Below are 5,825 nucleotides of genomic sequence, written 5' to 3' on the forward strand. Positions count from 1 at the left end.
AACGATTCCAATACCTTCAAGTTTGAACCCCAACTTCCACCACTAAAATAATAGGGCACCATAATATTGGACCCTCTATCTTAGAGGCTTTGAGAGTTTACGAAACGAATTTCACTCATTAAATCTAAAACATAACATTTCCTAGTTTTCTATCTATAGTATCCCTAACATCTATTTGATCCTACTTAAAATATGCTAACTCATGAAAGTCCAATGGAAATGTATGTCCTAAAGTACTTCACCCTTGTACCTCATTCTCTTTCACACCTCTTTTCTCTTCACTAAACAATTTGGGTAATTTTATTTCTAGAAGTGTACATAAAAAAATTTATTGGCTGCACAATCTTCTTAAATTCATAACTTATTTCTAGTGCATTAAAGAGGGAGGGACTCTTAGGAGGCTCAAGTGATACGAAGATAGCTTTCTGTATATCCATTAGTCTATTAGCTATCACCCCCCTTCTGGCTTTCACCTCATTCCTCCATTAGTTTCCTAGTCTATACTTTCCATTTACTTTTCTAAAGGCTTTTAATCTCAACAAAATATCCATACATATAACTTAAGCTAAGGAGAAACTTAATCGAAAAGGCCTTTATTTTTCAATGGAGAACTTAAATTTATTTCTTAGGTAAAAAGGTGGAGTACGATCGAGGTATGATCAAAGGGATATCTTCACAATTTCATGCAAAGGGGGGGCTTAAACTTAAGACATCATTTGCCATTCTTAAGGCCTTTCCAATAGGCTCAATAAATATTTTACGAAGGAAGTGGAGCAAAATGGTTTTAAATCCTTACTCCCTTAAATAACAGGGGAGGAGTCTCTTCCCTTCTAGTTTTCTCAGGTTGTGATAATGTGCTAACGTAATAACATAATCACTTGTGGTAATCACATCTCCTACCTCGTATTCACATTAATATTCATAGTGACCCAATAGCTATTGACCAAATGACTTACCCATCGATAAACATGTAGTGGTATATATAGGACACCATCGATATTAAGCATTATACCAAGGCGAAGAAAAAAGTGCATACACCTATAGCCGCTTGTCAACTTCTATAACTGATACCAATCTTCTAGGAGACTCCAAGGAGTCCAAGAAAGTGCAGTGTACATCCCCTTTCTACATGACCTTTTGATCATGATGGAATGACCTTCTAATCCACTGTGATCTCAAATGGAATTGCACTATTATTGTAATCCAGCGCATAAATTTGAAGGCTATAAAACCCTTCAAAGGGAGTTTGGCCTTTCCTCCCCTTTGATTGTATCGTGGTGGGTAAACAAAATCTCAAAGGATTAGCATGTACAAACAGCCAAGTGAAGATGTCAACTACTGAGCCTACTCCTCTCCCTCTGCCCGCTTGCCTACGCAAGGATTTTTGTACAGGTGACGAAGAATAAGGGAGGAATGGAGCCCCTTTTATAGGAGGGCTTGGAGCCCTAAAACCGATCGACTAGTCTAGTCTATTGCTACAGCCGACTGAACCGACCTGGTTAGGGCCCCTTTTGGGACTGAATCTGGGCCGACCAAACCTGGCTAGTCTGGCCTATAAATAGGCCCTCTCTGGTGTCCTTTTACTGCTACTGGCTGGTCTTGGTACTGCTCCATGTGCCCCCAAACCTATCATCCTAGAAAAGGTAACAAACTTGGTTTTGGGAGTCATAAGAGAAACCTCTGTGTAGCCAACACTCGCCTACAATTAGAAGAGGATGGAGTAGCCCCTACAAACATGCCATAGACAATAACCTATAATAAGTACCATCATCACACAAGAGGTTAAAGATCTTGTTTATGAATTTTGGGCACTCGAGACTCGATTCTCCCCCAACAAAAAAGATATTAGTTGTAAGAGGATGGGGAGAAGTTATTTTGTAAAGCATCCCATACATTTGCTTGATGAGCCTCAAGTTTGTACTTTACTATTGTTCAAGAAAAATAACAATAGTCCTAGAGCACCTTCAGACCCTTTGAGAAAACTTTCAAGTGGTACTTTTAATAGCTTTGAAGCACTTTCTAGTGGTTTTTTAATAGCTCTGAACCACTTTCAAGTGGTATTATTAATAGCTCTACAGCACTTTTAGGTGGACTTTCAATGGCACAATAGAACTTCCAATAATTTTTAAGTGATACTGAAGTACTTCCATTATGTACTTTAATAGCTCTGAACCACTTTCAAGTGGTATTATTAATAGCTCTACAACACTTTTAGGTGGACTTTCAGTGGCACAAAAGAACTTCCAATAATTTTAAAGTGATACTGAAGTACTTCCATCATGTACTTTAGTGCTATCAACATTCTCTCAGAGGATCTTCTCAAATGAATGGACACCTCATGGACACACAACATTGTCTGTAATCCATTTTTCATGTTGATTTCATTCCATAGGATGTTTTTCACATGAGAAACCGAATGAGATCAACATGGAAGGTGGACTACAAATGATGTTCAAGTCTCCAAAGTTCTCTTTGCCCAAATTGGACCAAATATTTTTGAGAGAGAGAGCAAAGGAGAACGTACTTCTTGCATGAAAATGGAAAACACAAGATCAAAGAACACAATCACTGTTTGTGTTTAAGATTCAACCATAAACTAGAAGTCTTGAATTGGACACGCAAGCTTAATAGTCCAAAAGTTCTATTAATTGGTCTTGAAGCACTATTAAGTGGTTCTGCAATACTATTACATGGTTTAAAAGTACTATTCAGTGCTTCTATGTGATCCAAAGGTATTGTTAAGTGGCGCTGAAGCAATATTAAGTGGTTTTATAGTACTATGAGTAAGTCAAAACATCAAGCGACTACGTTCAAGCGAGCCTAGAGTTTGAGCAATGCTTGTGAGGAACTTTTTCTAAACCTATGGTAGCAATAATTTTTTACTAAAAATGGTTGAATCTACATGACACTATCAGAGATTGTTTTTGCTTATTTTTACAAAGATAAAACTTACTATTGGATAACTCATAAATCTATGCAAGTCAACAATCATTCAATGAATACCAAAGGGAAAATTCTTGGCAACATTCACTACTACACACGCATCCTATTGCGACGTTTACGTACCGACGATTAGCGCCCGCTTAGCGTTAATCGTCGGTATAAAAATCGGGTGTCGTAAATCGTCGCTATATAGCGACTTTTAATAAGCGTCGCTATATAGCGACGTTAGTACAAGTCGCTATATAGCGACTTTTAAAGGTCGCTATATAGCGACACTGAGACTATATTATAGCGACGTTTTACAGAGAGGTTTTTTTTTTTTTTTAAGCCTTAAAATTTATTTTCTTCCAATGAAAATTTTTTTTAAATTTTCATACATGTTTCAGCTCATAGAGAAATAAAAAATGAGAGCATGTACATCAAGCCTCTGAAGCTCATATATTCATGTCCAAGTTGGAGATGAGAAAAATCAAATTAAATAAGAGCATTTACATCAACTGTTTCATCTTGAGCCAAGTCTAAGGCGCCAAGCAAGTCTATCTCCAACTCTATACCGAGTTGATCTCCTATATCATCATCGTACTCTAGCATCGTACGTTCACCTAAAAGTATTTGATCATCTTCTTCAATTAAGCTTAAGTGTGGTGATTGATCTTGACGATTGTTGTCTTCCTCGTCAATATCGTGATCTCCATCCTCCTCCCGTGCGATGTCATTATGCGCATCTTCCTCTTGCCTCATATGGTGATCTATATCTTCTTCGCTAGATTCATCAATTGGATCCGGATTTGGTAGTGGCATCTCCATATCCACATCTCGATCTTCAAAAATCTGCTTACTTCGTGGTGCAACTTGGATCACGTACCACCATCTTGGATCAGAACGATCCGGATGAAAAACCACCTATATTGAAGATGAAAAATCACGTGCCAAATGTCGTCAATTATATATATATCAATGGACTTAAAAAACGAAAGCTTCGACTAATTAAATCATTAGTATGCACCTGCTCACAGTGCTCGGGAAGAACAAAAGTATCACTTTCATCAGTCCAATGTTTGGTGGAGTCTATTGCAAAGAGACCGCTACCATCTTTTCTCACAGTTGCATGGGGACCGTTGTAAGTAGTTCTAAACCATTTTACATCAAGAATGAAAATAGTAAATCGTCTGAAATCAATTTCATAGATGTCGCGTATGGTTCCACAATAATCCAACTGTGAGGAGAGAAGATTGGTATCCGAAGCACTTGCTCGGCTATCTTGTGTGAAGTTAGCCATGACTCCACAATCATACGTGACTCTCTTTGAATCGATGCGTTCTATGCGAAAATGTCGTCCATATGACCATAATGCACTGTACTTTTTGTACTGTAAAAGAGCATCATTAAAACAATGAAGATGCACCTATTTTATAGCATATATTGCCACAAATAATTACTTAATTACATCAAGAGATAAGAAACTTACATGCACCATACATCCAGATGATAACTCCCGCTCGCGCTCGTTTATTGTCTCTCCATCACGTTCGGCTTTACGTATAGCTAGTTGTAGCCAATCAAGTGACATGTGAGTAGGGAGAAGAGCCAGATCTCGTGGATATGGTTGTGATCGCCTGTACATTACTCTGAATCTCGTCCTTGCATTTATTCTTTCTGCTTTGGCCACTTCATATCTCTCAATCCACTTCTGCATCTCAGGGCTATTGAGGATACAAAACTTATTGAATTTCTCCATTTGCTCTTCGCTCATCTTTCTTTCAATCCCTTTTCCTTGGGGGACCTCGCCAATGATGCGATCATCATCCTTGTTGTGCCAAGCTTGCGGCATATCAGGATCCGTGGATGCAAGAAACTCTGTGATATATACTAATGACTCTTGCACAAGCCATCCCTCTGCCATGCTTGCTTCTGGTCTTGCTCTTTGTCTTACAAACCCCTTTAAAGTTTTCATAAACCGCTCGAGAAAAAACATCCATCGATTATGAACGATACCTGCTATAGCCACCTCATCAACTATGTGCACAAGCAAGTGGACTTGAGTTGTCATAATGCTTGAGGGAAAGTGCTTCTCAAGCAAGCATACGGCTTCGATGGATTCCACCCTAGCCTTCTCGATGCTCGATATAGAGATCTCTTTTTGAGATATCCACCTATTTCACATGTCCATGCATATGTAAGATATTTGAGATATCCACCTATTTCACATGTCCATGAAGAAAATAGATAATGCGAATTGATAGTAAGCATACCTCACAATACCACAGATCTTGAATATAGCATTTCTAACATCTTCTTGTAAGCACCCTTTTATTGTAATTGGAAGGATGAACTATCAAAGCAACAATGAAATCATGTCAACAATATAACATAATAATAATTACGCTAATGCATCACTATTATCGGTACACTAATTCTACTTAGAATACCTGTAAGACCTTGTGCCAATCATGGGACTTGAGGCCACTAAGCTTATTGTCCTTTGAAAATGCTCCTTTCAAGCAACGCATGTACCCTGTCGGTGTTTGAAAAGAGGCAATGTCTGCCTTGATCGCTGCCTCCTCCCTCGTAGAGAGGATCCACGTTGCTTTCGGGAGGACAACTTTTCCTGAAGCATGCACTTGGGGCCACAAACGAGACATCCTATTCATAGCACGCAAGTCTTCTCGCACTCCTCTCGAGTCCTTGGAACCAACCAAGTGTGCCCAAATGGTAGCCCCCACATTCTTAAAGATATGCATGGGATCCAAGAGATGATTGATTTGTAACTGACCCCAATAAGGAAGCTCGTGAAAGATCGATAGCCTCTTCATACCAGGAGGAGGTTCCTCTCCATTCTCCCTCCAAGCTTGAATTCAATCACTTGCTTTCAAATATGATGG

This window comes from Dipteris shenzhenensis, chromosome 29 (genome assembly GCF_047967505.1).
Source record: "Dipteris shenzhenensis isolate YYH24624 ecotype China chromosome 29, Dip_SZ_1.0, whole genome shotgun sequence".
Classification (NCBI taxonomy): Eukaryota; Viridiplantae; Streptophyta; class Polypodiopsida; order Gleicheniales; family Dipteridaceae; genus Dipteris; species Dipteris shenzhenensis.